This window comes from Cornus florida, unplaced genomic scaffold (genome assembly GCF_030987335.1).
Source record: "Cornus florida cultivar Cherokee Brave unplaced genomic scaffold, ASM3098733v1 CherokeeBrave_3.0.0_Hap2_Chr02, whole genome shotgun sequence".
In the NCBI taxonomy this organism is placed as follows: Eukaryota; Viridiplantae; Streptophyta; class Magnoliopsida; order Cornales; family Cornaceae; genus Cornus; species Cornus florida.
The window spans coordinates 30,055,516-30,074,138 of NW_026775572.1; the positions used below are offsets into that span (position 1 = coordinate 30,055,516).

The window sequence follows — 18,623 nt, forward strand, 5'->3', positions numbered from 1 at the left end:
TCACTTCATGAATGATTTGATGTTGGAACCAATATATTAAAAAGGTGAGTATCGAGGTTTAGAGGCGCATAATCGCTTTTTGAAGATAGTGGAATCCTCTCTTACGTGCAACGGACGACAAATGGCAGCACTATCTCCGGGATTCAACTAAGCCCAGATATCAAATTTGTATGTTCATGAAGGTTACACTTTTTCTTCATGAACCTATGTATTTATCTCTGTCCAATCAACATAAAATATGAAACTCACATACTCAAACTCAATAGTTTGAAAACACTTTTTCAAATCTCTTTTTCTCTCTTACTTGTATTGAGAGTGTGTGTATCTCGTAGGCTTCTTATGCCATACTATTTATAGTAATATATTTAGAAGATATGAATTAAGTATTTAATGTAACTTTAAACTTAACTCATAAATAACATATTAATATAGTGGATTAAATGCATCAGGTGAAAACTTAAGTTTAAAGTTTATAATATCAATACTTTGTCTTCATAAATATATAGCTACTATATTAATTTGAAACATAACTCCAACAATCCCCCATTTGTTTCAAATTTCTTTTTGTTGATTGGTACAGTTATGTGCATCAATAATGGTGTCTTTTGGACTTGAACCATTACTTAGTGTAAGTATCCTTGATTTCATTGAAGAACTTGGTGAACGATGTCTTGAACCAAGAACCACGTTGATGAATAAGAAATACTACACACACATACTTATGTTCTGAGATAAAGTACTGAAGCTTGACACGTTTCGGCCATGTGTCCAGAATCCATACTTCTGAGTGTCGTTAAGGATCAAGCCTGTCTAGATCCTATAGAAGCGGCCCTACTTCCACACTCAGATTGGTGTGTCCATCAAGAGTGACCTTACACACTTCAGCCGAATACCGGTTATGGACTCATTAAGAGAATTTAATCTCATCCTCCTCATTGCAAGATAAATCAGTGAATCTATCAAGAGTGATTGTGTACACCCCAATCAGAAATCTGATCAATAGAATTCATTAAGAGATACAAGTCTCAGCCTCCTCAAAGGTTAGTCAGTGAATCTATCAGAAGTGATCCTGTACACTCTAATCGAAAATTGATCTATAGATTCATTAAGATATCTAAATTTCAACCTCCTCGGTTACAGGACTGAGCACCCGCATCACATCATAGGGAAAGGAACATCGATGTGCTCACATAAGTTGTTATGTTACTTGTTTTTCTCATTGAAATATCACTGGGTTGGGTTCCTATAACAATACAACTTATTTAATTACAGGCTTTAGTTCCATCCCTTTCAATGTCTTAGACACAAAGTCCCTTCACATGTCTTTCGACAGTGGATATGCCAAATGAGATATGGCCTTGGACATTTGATCCCTTTACATGTCTTTCGACAGTGGATATGCCAAATTAAATTCGGCCTTGGACACTAGGTCCCTTCACATGTCTTTCAATAGTGGATATGCCAAATTAGATTTGGCCTTCACACAATAAACTATGATAATCCATTTGCCAAGATCTCTTCCATATGATTGTGCTTTAACTGCACATGTATGGACTTTTCATTGTAACACTGGCTATGAGCTTAAATCATCATAACCTTATTGTCACAAAAATATTCCAAGGGCGGTATAGGCTTACTTCGTATTGGAATACTTTCCAGTAAGATCCTTACCCAGTCAACTTCCTCTCCAGCAGAGAAAGTGCAATAAAACTCAGATTCCATCAAGGAATGAGTTATCAAGTCCACCCTTTTGATTTCCAAGAAATTATAACTCCACCCATGGTAAAGATCCGAGCTGGTATGAACATTAAGCATCCATAGCAAAAACAACTAGGTATTTGCAATAATGTGACCCATGATCCATAGTACTCTGCAAGTACCTCTATATTCTCACAAGAGAAACTCAATGATCTCTTCCCAAATTATTTCAGTACTTGATAACAAGTTATGTTTGCTTTGGTGCAGTTCATCGCGTCATAAAGACCACCAATAATTTGAGAATTCAAGTTAATTCTCTGCACTGCTTTGATTGTAAACTGACTCTAACCTGGGATCAATAAGAACAAAGATTGCAGTATCTGATAAGATTTTGAACCTTCTAGGATTAATTGATAAAATTGGATTGCGTAAGAGTACGTAAATCCATGTTGAGGCCCCATACTTTAATTTACACAATCACACCGGCCTTCCTAAGCTCCATGTGCCAAAAGTTAAAATTAAGAACTTTATAAGCAAATAATAATTACCAGAATTTCCTTGGAATCTCTTTTTATCAATCTGAAATTCGGCTGCAATCATTGCTTTCTTAAACATTCATTCCTCTATTTAGGAGCTTTCAAAAATGAGCTTTCAAAGATAAAAATTACTATCATCAATAAAATGATAACACAAGACTTTTATTCATGAATATAATTAGCTCATTTCAAACATGTCAATATAGATCAAATTTCAGTATTAGTGTATTTTCAACACATCAATAAAAGTTTACATGTTACATGTAATGCTTTGATCCACATGAACCTTACCACTGGTTATCCTTTTGATTATTGAATTTAAACTCATGTAATCAAGTATATGACATGCCATAAATTAAGAAATTTATAGTGACCAAAAATCAGTTTTATAACTGGAAAGTATACCGTTAATAGAGTGGTTCATTTCGACAATCATACCAATTTTGGATGAAAAATCTGAAGACCTCTTTTATATGCATCACTTACTAGAAATTAGACTTATGCATGCCACTTTAGAAGTTGAAGAATTCTCCTCTTATATTGTCATCTGATCCCCCACTAGTCATAGATCTTGTATGATTTTGATTAATTATAATGTGGAGAAAAGATCTAGTTTCAATCAACCGATGACACACATCCCAAAAGACAATAAACCTCTTTTGTGATCTTCTCGTTCATCACAGAATATGATCTAATCAGGCGAAAACTGACCTATTAGAGCTTTCAACTTTCAAGTAATAAACATAAGTATATTCAAAATGAGTATCAACCTTTCGATCACTCCCTGACAAATCCTTTGATAAAAGGATTCAGTTCATTGACCAAGTTTATAACACGTAGTTAATTAATGACTTTGGCAATATAAATATAAATTATTGCACAAATTTAAACATACCTTTAATGAAAAGATTATTTCAAGGAACAAATCAGATTCAAAGATAACCTTGAAGCCACACTTGAAAGGAAATGAATTATAAACCATATTTATATGAATATTAGGAATATGGTGTTCATCCTTTAGAATGACCAGCTTATCAGAAGTGCAATTTCATCCAATTGCCCTTGTGCCCATCAACATAGGATATTGGGTTACATGATTTCCCCACTAGTTATGGAAGAATTCTGATCACCTTTAGTAGGATGAGATGCCAATTCGATCCACCTTGTGATCTTCTCATTAATCAAATTAAACTTAACCAGATGATGTTTTGTCACCCTGAACAACTGGACATGGCTTAGTCATGACATAAATGATTTTCAATTGTTGAAGGAAAAGTAAAATTTTCTTTTCCACCATTGGTGTGTGTGTGTGTGTGTGTGTGTATATATATATATATATATATATATATATATATATTTACCATCAAAAGCTTCAATATTCGGTTGAAAAACCGAATAATCAGTGTTGGACAATAATGAAAATGAATCCATTGGAGAGAAAACTATCTTCAAATTGTTGGAACCAATTTATTAAAAAGGTGAGTATCGAGGCTTAGAGGCGCGTAATCATTTCTTGAAGATAGTTAAAACCTCTCCCACATGTAACGGAAGACAAATGGTAGCACTATTTCCGGGATTTAACTAAGCCCAGATATCAAATCTATATGTTCATGAAGGTTGCACTTCTTTTTCATGAACCTGTGTATTTATCTCCGTCCGATCAACAGAAAATATGAAACTCACACACTCAAACTCAATAATTTGAAAACATTTTTTCAAATCTCTTTTTCTCTCTTACTTGTATTGAGAGTGTGTGTATCTCGTAGGCTTCATATGCCATACTATTTATAGTAATATATGTAGAAGATATTAATTAAGTATTTAATGCAACTTTAAACTTAACTCATAAATAACATATTAATATAGTGGATTAAATGCATCAGTTGAAAACTTAAGTTTAAAGTTTGTAATATCAATACTTTGTCTTCATAAATATATATCTACTATATTAATTTGAAACATAACTCCAACATTCGAAACTTGACATGCTAATTACTACATGTATGAATTATGAAAATAAATAGGTAGGCATGCTTATACTTTAGATTAAAAGGGACGGGATGTAAAAATTTTTAATTAATGGTTTTTATTACAAAGGTGGAGGCGTTGGAGGAAATTAATAAAGTAGTGTCAATCAAATATTTATTTATTTATTATTATTATTATTATTATTTTGTTATTGCTTATTCCATTGCATTGATAAATAGTTAAGCGTAGTAATACTACTATCTAATACTTTCCCGATAAGGCAAATACAGTGTGATTACTCCACTAACTGTTTAATGCGCTTAGCGTCCACCTTTTAATTATCTTATATTCCCACTAATCATGATTAAGCATAGCAAAATTGATTGTCTATAAATTCTCTAGCGCTTGGGCATAATATTCATTTCCTCCATTACATAACCGAAGAAGGGAAATCCGGTATGCTGAGAGACATGTTAAGTCTATTTGAGTTGTATTTGCATTTATAAATATATACTAGTATTTTTTTTTTTTTTTTTGGTCGTTGATATTGGCTCCAACAAAGTACTCAGTGCTCCACTCTTCTTTTCTCTCCAAATAAAATTACAAAAATATCCCTAAAGATAATGTTTTAGTTTTATATTTTTCTACTGTCATAAAAACCTTTTTCCTTGTATGTTTTCACAGCCCTTTTTCTTATATGTTCCACAATCTCTCACTATTCATCGTATAAGATAAGGTATGTCTTTAAGTTTCTCTCTAAAAATTGCTCTCCATAAGCACAACAGATACAACAAAATGGATGCATTTCCTTCACCCAATTCTAATATAGCAATGCAAATTCAGATTATCAAATAGAAAACACAAATACATATACAAATATATATGTGTGTATGTATGTGTACATGTTTATGAATAGGTTGTGTTTTTTACTTTTGAGGGAGAGAGGAGTATATGTGTTTGTACATGTATCTCTGTGTGTGAATATGATTTGTTTTTAAGTTGTATAGAGTGCCTGTAAGTTTGGGTAATTAAGAGACTCTGGTGAAAGAAAAAAGGGATATGACGAGTTTAGAAGGGAAACAGAGTTTGATTTAGAAAAAACTTTATTTAAAAAAAAAAAATGGAATGTGATGGTTTTATTTTCAATTACAGAAAAGAAACTCTATTTTCTTTACTAGCATTGACACACAGAGAGAATGAGAATTTCATTGGAGTTTAAGGGCAATTAGGGTATTACAAATTACAATAACAAAGCATTGTGTTGTGTAAGGACTTATTTTTAATTTCATTTTAAAAAAGACTAAGAGTGTAGCACTAGAGTACATTGTTGGAGCGACAATATCAGCTCTCTTTTTTTGGGTAAGCAAGTTTGTGAATGTATGTATCTGTACTAGTATTTCTTTAGGGAAACTTCTTTATATTACTTTGTGGAGTTGAATTAAAGAATTATTGATTTTAAGTGCAGTTTGATCATCATGAAGACGTCGCTCTTAGTTATATTCTGCATGGGACTGCTGTTATTATGCCTTCAAGCACATAGCAAAAGGCCTATACCAGATGCACAGCCTATTGTTCGAAAATTAGATGAAATTAGCAATGGTTTAGTACCAAAAGAGGGTACAAATCATGAAAACAAAACGAGTGATACCGCTAATAACAGCCAAGATGACAGTACTAATGGTTACGATAAACCTACTGGATCAAATACACAATATCGGGAGCATGTTTATCCAACTAATGGTAGTTGCCGTCCAGATCATCCAGCGTGTCACTATTAAACGTAATGTTCCGAAGAAATATGTATAATGACAACTACTGCTGCTTAATATAATAAGCTGTGAAGCTGCTTTGATGCTAGCTTCTTTACTCGATCTCATTATATGTACTAGTGAGTGTGTGGTATTTAGGCCCATGGCCAGTGTGTTTGTGTTAAAACCATGTGTAAAAACATATATTGTCTATGATAGAAAGTTGAGTTAATTGTCTATGATATATTTAGGCCCATGGCCAGTGTGTTTGAGTTTAATTGCATTGCTGGAAACAAAAATCAGTCCTGAAAATGCTGAGACAGTTCATAAAGTGATTGCTTCCAACTGGAATTTGGTTTGTAACTGTTGACATCCTTTTTGGTAAATTTTGTATTAATGACTGGGCAACTAATTTGGGTATAAATTGACATGTGTAAAATGTTACAGAAGCTACATTCAGAGGCAAATGAGATTGAAGCATTTGAATTATTTAATAGATATGGATTATAATTTTAATATTTATCTTTTAGTTGATGTAAGTTAAATATTTATGTTTATCTTTAAGATTAGTTTATTTAAAACTTATAGTTAGTTGGGTTATCAATAGGATTAGATTTTATTTGAAATTAGTAATTAGTTATTTGATAGAGTCTGATGTATTTAGAATGCTTATGCATATGAGTTTGTTTTTATGAATTATTCTATAAATAATCAAAGAGGCATGCTGAGATAGAGGTCCAGCACCCTCAGAATCATTTTATTATTATTGTTGATTTCTCTAGCACTTTCCCCAAATAGCATCTTTGCTATCTCTATCTCTCTCCCTCTCTATTTTAGTCTTGTTCTATTTTTCTCCCTATATCTCCGTCTCTCTATCTCTTCTCCCTATCACTTTCTATATCTATATTTTCTCCCATTTCTATTATCATATTATTACTATATATTATTAACTGATAAAGTCCTTTTAATTAAGACAATCAGAACTCAAAGAGGAGTTATATTTGTTCTATTTCTCCACAAATCGCTTGATAGTCAATATTCTCAAAGAGACTGCAGTTGACAACTTACACTCGAACCACATTATTGGTTCTGGCACCCCCATATCACATCAATTCCGAATTGGATCTAAGGAGCCAATTTTAGCGTAAATAGTAACTACACCTACTCAGTCCTAGGTAGGGTTTGGCTACTCTGGAATCCATAAAAACTAAAAGTCTCTATCTCAAGTACAACAAGTCAAGCCATTAATTGCTCCATTCTCCTTATTGATTTGAAGATTGGGTGTTTAACATCCTTTGTGTATGCTGGTGCAACCAAGCGTGTGCACAACACTTAAGGTTTTGAAATAATGTCAAGTGGGCACCATATTTTATAATTTATAAAACCAATAAACACTTATACTATGGAGTATGAAGTGAACAGGAATCGTCCCAAGAGATCTAAACAATTATAAGTTTTTCAGAATGGAATTATACTTTAGTGCTTATGTGATTGCTAAAAAGGTTTGGTTTTGTGATTAGACTAATTTTAAGCTAAATGATTGCAATAAAATAATGGAACTCAAAAGATTGGAAAGAGACTTAGGGTGTAGGATTCACCACTAAGCACATTCCCTAACTCACTCACTTTCAACTGATTGGGGAAATAATTAAGTGTAATTCTAATGTAACTAATACTTGCAAAGAAAAGTATGAAGCATCAATTTCAAGCCTGAATTGCCTACCTAATAACAAATAAACTAAGTATAGTGTAATTCACCAATCCAAAGAATGATTTATCAATTCAAGTTACAATTATAGCCTACATTAATCTAGAAGATAATGCAATTATGACAAAAAAGTATGGAATTCAAACATAAGTATGGATGGTCTACTTACCTAATAATTGAATTGCAATTAAATTAATAAACTTAAATTAAACTAATTAAACATAAATTTAAAACTAATTACACAATAAATTAACCTAAACATGTAGTGCCATCCATCAAATAGAAGCATTTTCCATTAATTTGAAACACAATTACAACTAATCAATACTATGCATAGCCATCACAAGAATCAATTAACAAAGAATTCATGTGTAAAATTTGTTTATCAATCAATCACACATAAGACAATATGAGATTAATACGGATAATCAATTAGAAGAATTTAATTCATAATGTTCAAGACTATACACTAATTACATAAATCAATCCCCAAAAAGTAAAAAGAGAGAAAGAATAGGTTACATGCTTAGGGTTTGTCCAACCCTAAGTAGAAGAATCAGCCACTCATGGTTGATGGATTTGGAGATAGAACAAGTTCCATCATCTGCTTCATCTTCTCTGAATTTTTCTTCTTCTCTGTGCTTTTTCCAAGAACCTTAGCTTTTTCCAAGAACCCTAGCTTTTTTTCTCTTTCGTGTTTTCCAGGAGAGAACGTGATATCACGATACAGAATAAAATAAATAAAATTTAAAAATCTAATAAATCAAAAACTCCCTTAAATAAAATAATACTAACCCTAAACTAATGGCTCACTGGGCCTTAAGTAACAAACCCTATTAAAGCCCATAAATTACAAAAATAAGTCCAAAATAAGAAGATCCTGTAATGTTGCCAAGTCCTGAGGGATCGATCCCTAAAGGGCATTTTTAGTTCTGTGAATAGTGGGGGATCAAATCCCCCACCCCCAGAGTTGGAATTTCCTTTTACACCTTATTTAGCTCTATTTTGGCCCCGGGCTAATTGGTTTGCTTCTTGATCATTGGGAACATCTTCAAAGGCCTAGAAAAGGTAGAATTGACTGCTTTTGAAGGATAAACATACTGTACGAACAATGGGCTTGCGACCTCTTTTTTTTTTTGCCATTTTCTAACCTTTTCCCGAATGTCTTTGCTTGTCTTAAAAAATGCTTTAATGAATCGAAATTAGTCCGTTTGAACCTTATTGACCGAAAATTGACAAAAATATAAATTAGAACTAAAACATTGAAATAAGATAGATGCAAGGACTAAAATACCCTAGTTTAGGTGCTGAAATGTGCAACATTTAAGCACTTATCACGCCCCCAAACTTAGATATTGCTAGTCCCTAGCAATGAACTACAGTATGAAAATGAAACGAACATATATACAACTATGAACTAATAAAGCAAATAAAGATAACACCACTTTCGTAGGGATCACGGTTGCATTTAGCATATACAACAAGCCTTTTAAACCCCTAGGTTACCCCTAGTGGACGAGTGAAGTCTCGTGAGGGTTTTCAGAAATGGTACCCACAAACATTAATAGGTCTTTCTTACTTGAGGAGTAACGACACATATCAAACAAGTGTTGAAAGTAGACTACTTCAAGTACGCAAATTTCTGCCATTTCTAAGCTATTCTCAACATTTCAACATCATATAAGTAAGAATGGTCCTCCACATATCAAGCAATTAATCATGCAAATTGAATCAATTCTATCATTCTTTTTGAGTGAACCGGTATCAAAATGTGTTGCTATCCTAGCAAATCAAAGTAATGGCATAGCCTTACCCTCAAATTAGCACACAGATATAATACCAGACATCAAGACATTGAATGAACCTTGTTATTCAATCAAACATTTTTTTTTTTTTTTTTCTATTTCAATTTTTTTTTTAATTTTTTTTTTTTTAATGTATGACCATGTGCAATGTCCAAGTTCCTTAAGCTCTCTAATCACCCCATGTAACAAGCGTTGAGACAACGACTCCCAAACTAGATAGTCTTAGGGCGTTAAGTGTAAAAACACTCCTAAGGGCGTAATGACTCAGAATGGCTAGGCTATGAACTCAAACTAATCATACATCTTATATTCTTTCCTTGTCTTCCTTTTTAATCAGTTGACATGTTGAAAGAATGCAATTTAATTTTTTTTTTTGGTGAGTGCTTTTATTTTTTTTCTTTGCAAGGTCATTTTATCAAGAATGAAAACTTTCAAAGCATACTAGCTCAATTGGGATAAACCAAGACAATAATCAACTAAGCATGTACCCCACAAATTGAATGCTAGTGTGTGCAAGTGTAAGTGTAGAATTGTAGAATCAACTCTCAAAACATTTTCAACCAACCGGATGATGTGTACCACCAAAGCAAACATGATGTCAAAATTTGAAATTTACCCCTAAATGGCATCCTAGAGCATACAAGAAGTATTAGACTCTAACAACTTGTTTTTCAAAGGTACTATGCTTTAAAAGTTCGAAATCATTGCCAAACACATCTCAAATCTCCTTATGCATTTAAAGCTCAACTTAAAATAGAATGAATCATGATGATCGACCTTACCCCCAAACTTAAATTGTACATTGTCCTCAATGTGCAATAAGAACAATGAAAAATGATGAAAAGAGTATACCGTGATGACAAAGATTATGACGTCCGGCAATGATCCAGTAGGAAAAATGTCTCCCCCAAACTTGGATGCAAAAACATAGCTATATAACCATACTAGCAAACTCACATCAAATAGCATATGGGATAAGCAATGCATATAGTTCAAAACAATATATAATAAGAGGCAAAGAAATATGAGATGAATGCCCTTAATAAAAGATAAAAACAGTCATAACCAAGCATAAGGGCATACTGGTAACACATATTTTTGAAGAATCCAAAAAATGCCGGAGAAGAATCCAGAAAATGCAGGAGAATAGCCCAGCTGTGATCAGAGAAAACAGACCAGCCGTGACCAGAGAAGAACCCAGCCTTGACACCAGAAAACGAACCAGATGCGATCGAAGAAAACGACGATTCGCATTCTCGCCAGAAAAGAAAACTAGCCGCGAATCGCTAAGCGCGACAGAGAGAAGCTAGCCTGAATCACTGGACGGCGAACCATAAAATCGCCGGCGTTGGAAATGAACCTAGCCGGCGCCAGAAATCAAGAAGCGAAGAACCCAAATCGTCGATTATCGTGGCCGGAGAAGAACCAGCCTTGATCGCCGTTGGAAGAAGCAGCCGTGATCGCTGTTCGAAGAAACGGCCGTAATCGCTGTTGGAAGAAGCGGTGAACAGCCGCGACGCCGGAAAGATGAACCAGACTACCAAATCGGCGACACTCAAACTTGGCAACCCAAACTCAGCGACCCTCAAACTCGCCGGAAGAAAAGCGACCCAGAACCATGGCGCCGGAAATCACGAAGCGAAGAAAATTGGAAGTGGAGTTTGATTCGGCCGGAGCTGGTGATGGTGATGAAGCAGATAGGCGATGGAGAGAAGTGAGGGCTAAACAGGGCACTCGATCCGCTTTGATGGGGGATCGACAATTTTAGGCAAAAAATTTCCCCTTCACTGTGTAATGTGAGAAAGTGGAAGGGGATTGATCCCCATGGGTGGGGGATTGATCCACATGGGGCAATTTTTTGTTGCTCTCTGCCGAGCATGGGATTGATCAATCCCCTTATGGAGATCGATCCTTTGCTTCTTTTTTTTTTTTAATTTTTTTATTTTTTTTAATATATACACTAAAAATAAAAATAAAAGAAATAAAAAACCAAAAAAAATATATTCACTAAAATGAAAAATAGATAAAAAAAAAATTAAAATAATAATAAAAAAAATTAAAATACAATCACTTACAAACCTATACTAACTAGTACTATTTTTTATTTTTTTAATTTTTTATGTTTTTTAATAAAGCAAAACTAAAATGAAATGTATATATATAATAATTAATTAATAAATAAATAATAATAAAAATGGAAATAAAATAAAATACCAACCTACACTATCCATTACAATTTTTTTTTTTATTTTGTTATTTATTTTTATTTTTTTGAATTTAAAAATGCCTAAATGTACAAAAGGAAAAAGAAAAATAAAATGAAATAAAATAAAATAAAATGGAAATTAAAATGCAACGAAGGAGAAATTCGATACAACTAGTGTTTAACGTCGCTAGAAAGATGTGAGATGCTCTCAATCTTCAAAGTAAACGGGATCTACCAAGAGGGCGGATTCCACATTTCTTTGAAAAGCTTGTCCATCAGTGTATGGTTTAAGCCTTTGACCATTAACTTTGAAAGTCCCTTCATTGTTTAGATTTTTAAGTTCAACCGTCCCATGAGGTGAGACGGAAATGATTAGATAAGGGCCTTCCCATTTGGTTTAAAGTTTTCCAGGGAAGAATTTGAGCCTAGAGTTGAATAACCAAGCCTTTTGACCGGCCTCAAAGGACTTTTTCACAATATGTTTATCATGAAATATTTTTGTTCTTGCCTCGTAGATTTTTGAACTATCATAGGCATCATTTCTCAATTCTTCTAGCTCATTGAGTTGGAGCAAACATTCCTGTCCAGCCTTATCAAGATCAAAGTTGACCCTTTTTATTGCCCAAAGTGCTTTGTATTCTAGCTCAACCGGAAGATGACAAGGCTTCCCATAAACAAGTCTATATGGAGACATGCCTATTGGAGTCTTGTAAGCTGTCCGGTAAGCCCATAAAGCATCATTCAATTTCCTTGACCAATCTTTTCGGGTCGGATTGACTGTTTTCTCAAGAATATGCTTAATTTCCCTATTTGACACCTCGACATGCCCACTTGTTTGGGGATGGTAGGGAGTGGCCACTTTGTGTGTGATAGAGTATTTCAAAAATAGTTTCTTCAAGAATTGATTGCAGAAATGTTTTCCTCCATCATTTATCATGGCCCTTGGTATACCAAAACGAGCAAAAATGTTTGATTTGACGAATGCATACAATTACCATGGAGTGGTCATTCGTTTTGGTAGCACAAGCCTCAACCCACTTTGACACATAATCAACAGCAATGAGAATATATTAGAAGCCATAAGACATTAGGAATAGTCCCATAAAATCTATGCCCCATACATCGAAGATTTCAACTACGAAGATTGAAGTTAAAGGCATCATGTCTCTCTTTGACATTGATCCTAACTTTTGGCACCAAACACACACCTTGCAAAAGTTATAGGCATCTCGATGGATAGTGGGCCAGAAGAGCCCAATTTGAAGAACCTTCGAAGCGGTCTTTTTTCCACTGAAATGCCCACCATAAGCAAGTGTGTGACAAAACACAAGGACGCTCGAAACTTCACTTTCCGTCACACATCTTCTTATGATTTGATTCGGGAAATAACGAAACAGAATGGGATCTTCCCAATAGTATTTCCGGATGTTAGCAAAGAGTCGATCCTTTTCTTGTTTTGACCAAGTAATGGGAAGTTTTCCGGTTACAAGATAATTAACAATGTCGGCGAACCAAGGCAATGTCCCATTTGAGATTTGAAAGAGTTGATAATCCGAAAATGATTCATGAATTTCAAGATTTGGAGAAGATTCAACCATTAATCTAGACAGATGATCGGTAACGACATTGTCGGAGCCCTTTTTATCCTTGATTTCAAAGTCAAATTCTTGAAGAAGTAGAATCCATCTTATCAAGCAAGGTTTGGTTTCCTTTTTCATTAAAAGATGCCTAAGAGCGGCATGATCGGAAAACAGAATTACCTTGGATCCTAAGAGATATGACCGAAATTTATCAAGGGCATATACTACGGTAAGTAATTCTTTCTCAGTGGTAGAATAGTTCAATTGGGCACATGAGAAAGTCTTACTCACATAGTATATAGCATATGGTAGTTTACCTACCCTTTGCCCCAAAACAGCACCCATTGCGAAGTTAGAAGCATCACATATAATCTCAAATGGTAAGGACCAATTTGGAGGTTGCATGATGGGAGTGGATGATAGAAGAGTGCAAAGTTGATGAAAAATATTTAGGCATGCTTCATCAAAGACAAATAGAGTCTCCTTGGCAAGAAGGTTGCACAAGGGTCTAGCAATTTTGCTAAAGTCTTTAATGAACCGATAATAAAAACTGGCATATCCTAGAAAGGAGCGGATTTCTCTCACTGTAGTAGGTGGAGACAATTCGAAAATCAGCTCAATTTTTGCTCTATCTACTTCCATTCCTCTTTCAGAGATGACATGTCCAAGCACGATTCTTTCTTGAACCATGAAATGGCTTTTTTCCCAACTTAACACAAGATTAGTCTCACGACATCTTTGAAGCACTTTTTTTAGATTTTGGAGACACGAATTAAATGAGGACCCAAAAATTGAGAAGTCATCCATGAAGACTTCTAAATACTTCTCCACCATGTCCGAAAAAATTGACATCATACACCTTTAGAAAGTGGTAGGAGCATTGCACAATCCAAAAGGCATCTGTCGATAAGCAAATGTACCGAAAGGACATGTGAATGTGGTCTTTTCTTGATCCAATGGATCTAGGGCCACTTGATTGTACCCCGAGTAACCATCTAGGAAGCAATAGTATTGTTGCCCGGCCAATCTTTCCAAGATTTAGTTAATGAAAGGTAATGGAAAATGGTCCTTCCTAGTGGCAGAATTCAGCTTTCGGTAATCTATGCAAACATGCCACGAAGTGGCGGTGCGATTCGAGATAAGATCACCCTTAGCATTTTCAATAACTGTGATTCCCGACTTTTTGGGAACCACTTAAGTTGGACTAACCCACTTGGAATCAGAGATAGGATATATGATTCCCGCATCTAGAAGTTTCACAAGCTCCTTCATGACAACTTCCTTTATATTTGGGTTCAATCTCCTTTGAGCATCCCTAAATGGCCTTTTATCCTCTTCCATGTGTATGCGATGCATACAAATAGAAGGGTCAATGCCTTTTAGGTCAGCTACACTCCATCCAATGGCTTCTTTGTTAGCTTTAAGCACTTCCAAAAGATCATTCTCTTGGTCATTTTCAAGATTGGAAGCAATGATGACCGGAAGAGTCTCTTTTGGGCCTAAGAAGGCGTATTTTAGATTTGATGGAAGGGGCTTAAGCTCAAGAATAGGAGGAGAGATGAGAGATGGAACTGGTGGAGTACTAGAAAGTGAAAGAAGAAGTTCTTTCTTGCTTTTCCAATGTGGGTAATCCAAAGTGGCCACAGAGTCCATCAAAGCATTCACCTCACTTATGGATCCTTCTGTGTCAAAACCACAACTTTCAAACATTTCACAAAGGCACGCCTCAAGAGGGTCCTTAGAGAGAATAGAGGGAAAAGTCTCCTATATGGTTTCATCTAAGACATCTACTAGGAAACACTCGTCTTCATCTGTGGGATGTTGACTTGCATTAAATACATTAAGCTTAACCATCATGTTGCCAAAAGAGATGTCCATAATACCGGATATGCAATTAATGGTGGCATTGGCGGTGGCAAGGAATGGTCTTCCTAGGATGTCTGGAATGTGATTGGTAAGATTAGGGACTGGCTCAGTATCAAGCACCACAAAATCAACCAGAAAATAAAATTTATCAACCTTAATTAGAATGTCCTCAACAATTTCCCTTAGTTTCTTAATTGATCTATTGACTAGTTGGATCACTACCGATGTTGGCTTCAAGTCCCCTAATCCTAATTGGAAGTAAACAGAGTATGGAATGAGATTGATACTTGCACCTAAATCAAGGAGAGCTCTACGAATCTCTTGGTTTCCAATAACACAAGAAATAGTTGGAGCACCAGGATCCTTGAACTTATGAGGAGTATTAGGTAGAATGATAGAACTCACTTGTTTCGTCAAAAGCACTTTCTTAAGGTCCCTTCCCTTGCTCTTCCTCTTTTGAGTGCACAAGTCCTTCAAGAACTTTGCATATGGTGGAATTTTCCTAATTGCATCTAAAAGAGGAAGATTGATTTTTACTTGTTTGAACACTTCCATCATATCAAGAATTTTTCCTTCTTGTCGCCCAAATGATGAAGTCTCTCTCAAAGCTTAAGGAAATGGAGCTTTTGGCTCATAAGACTTCTCTAATTGGGGAGATGATGATGAAGCTAATGGAATGTCCTTTTTGGAACCACTAGCATCCAAGGGAGTAAGAATAGGATTTTGAATGAGATGGATGCAACTACTAGTAGTAATTCTTTAAATGTGAGAGAGAAAGGTAAATTGCCTAGTCAAACTGAGACCAATCCTAAGGGGCAATTTATAGCGCAAGCAAGTCCTTCATCGGAATTTTCTCGAAATGAGCAAGTTCAAGCAATTACTACCTTGAGGAGTGGTAGGAAAGTGGACAATAAGGTAGAGGTACCTTGAGGAGTGGTAGGATTTTGAATTAGGTACCTCTACCTTATTGTCCACTTTCCTACCACTCCTCAAGGTAGTAATTGCTTGAACTTGCTCATTTCGAGAAAATTCCGATGAAGGACTTGCTTGCGCTATAAATTGCCCCTTAGGATTGGTCTCAGTTTGACTAGGCAATTTACCTTTCTCTCTCACATTTAAAGAATTAGTTAATTGCCCGATTTGAGCTTCAAGCTTTGCAATTGATTGAGAGTGAGAATGAAACAATTGATTATCTTTTTGAAGATCACCTAAGGCTTGCAAGACCTTATCCTCAAAAGCGGGACTCTTAGGTGGCGCTTGATTTGGATTAGAGTAAGATTGAGAATTTGATGATTGAGGATGATAATAGGATTGAGAATTCGATGCTTAAGGATGAGAGTATTGATTCACATTTTGAGGATAAAATGAAGGACGGTAACCTTGAGAATTCTGATTTTGATTTTGGAGATGTGGGGGAACATACTTTGCTTGGTAACCTTGAGTTTGAGGAGGGTTTGCACCATCTCCTTGATTTCTCCATGCAAAGTTAGGATGATTTTTCTACCGTGGATTGTAAGTATTGGAATAAGGGTTGTTCCCTTGTTGAATAAAAGCTGCATTTGCTTATTCTTGAGACTCACTTGGGATGATTTGTCCAAGAGGACAATTTGAAGTATAGTGAGTGTAACTAGAACAAGTCATGCACATTTCATTGGAATGAGGAGGATAAGATTGAATTGCTTATCCTTGATTCAAAAAGAATGTATCAAACCTTTGAGTAAGATTTTTGACCTCTGTGGCAATTTCCATGGAAGAGTCTATTTGATTTAGAGTTTTCTTTCCTCCCATATTTGTTAGTTGACCACCCCTAGAAGATGAAGATCTATGCATTGAGTTTTAACTCAATTTTTCGAAAAGAAGCCAAATTTCGTCTTCATTTCTTTCTATGTAGCTTCCACCACAAGAAGCATCAACAATGCCCTTATTGGCATCGGATAAACTTGAGAAGAAACATTGAACTAATTGCCACTTAGGAATGTCATGATGTGGACACTTCTGTAGCAAGTCATTCAAACGTTCCCATGCTTCATGAAAGGGTTCTCCTTTTTGTTGTTTAAATTCACAAATGAAAGTTCTCATGGCATCGGTTCGACTTGTGGGGTAATACTTTTTTAGGAACTCTTGTTGCAATTGTGCCCAAGAGGTGATTGTATTTGGCCGCAAGTTGTTAAACCAATATTTAGCTTTATCCCGAAGAGTGAAAGGGAAAAGCTTCATTTTAAGGACTTCTTCTGGAACATCCGTGATTTTCATGGTGGAACAAACTTCCAAGAACTCATCTAAATGTTTATAAGGCTCTTCATTGCTCAACCCATAGAAAAGGGGGCACATGTTAATGTTGGAAGCCTTAATCTCATAATGATGAGCACGGAAATTTGGCAATTGAATGCAAGTGGGTGAATTATATTGATTTGGAGTGTAACGATCCCTACGGACCATTGGAGGATTAAGAGGATTGAGTGGAGGATATGGCATTTGACCTTGCTGATGATATGCCATTTGACCTTGTTGAGGGTATGCCATTTGAACATATTGTTGTTAATGCTCACTAATTGGGGGAACAATATTTGGCCTTGGCACCACAGGATTGATTGGTCGTGGCATTCCCAAGGGTGGATGCACACCTTGAGGATCCACAATATAAACTTGTGGTGGGTGGTGCACACCGTTATGATCCACATGCCCAAGATCTACAATGGAATCTTCAATTGGATCAATTGGGTCTTCCATTAAAGGTGATGAAAAATCAAATTTTGGAAAATTAGGATGACTATCCCTAGTACTACCTCTTAAATGCCGAAGGGAAACTTCTAGATTTTGATTTACAGGAGCAAGAGGAAGATTAAGTGATCTACGACTATGCATGCACTAGAATAAGTAACCACACCAACACTTCAATTTTTCAACCTCCACATACGATGTTCCCAAACTCCTCAATAATATCAATGCACTTAAAACAAATAAATGCCTCCACACGGGCCGATGCCTTCTACATGAAGGTATGCTTGAACTTAAAAATAAAATAATTCAATTTAAGCCTCCAATTGGGCTATCCAAAGCATGCAAGATAGTAAACAATTAAGCACAAAATGTAATGACTCGGTCATTTCCTTCTTTTCCTTTTTCCTTAGAATTTTACGGATGAATTTTTTTCGTTGAAATTTCTTTTCTAAGTTCGGTTTCTCGTCGTTTAGTGTCGTCTCGAGTGCTCAGAAATGATTTCTGAGACTCTTTCCTTTGGATTGACAACTTCCTTTGAGGACTGAGTCATTTCCACATTTTTCATTTTTTTTACACTATTCATTTTTCGTCCTTTTTCCTATTTTGTCCTTTTCCCTATTTTGTCTTTTCCCAGTTTGTCACTTTGTTGGCAAAACCTCACTCCTTGTGTTCAGAGTTGGTTTTTGACTTCACGTATTTTCATTCTAAGTGGTTTCCACGAAATACGTATCTTTAATATTGAAGAAAAGTACTTTGGTTGCTCCCGGTGTCCATAGGGGCATGGATG

The 18,623-nt window shown here is 35.3% G+C and overlaps 1 non-coding gene across 1 annotated transcript; it reads left to right on the forward strand.

The window, feature by feature from the left end:
• Positions 1-17,090: 17,090 nt before the first annotated feature.
• LOC132297730 (small nucleolar RNA R71) lies at positions 17,091-17,197 on the forward strand. Its single transcript, XR_009479390.1, has one exon. It is a non-coding gene; the product is annotated as a small nucleolar RNA R71 (small nucleolar RNA).
• Positions 17,198-18,623: the final 1,426 nt, after the last annotated feature.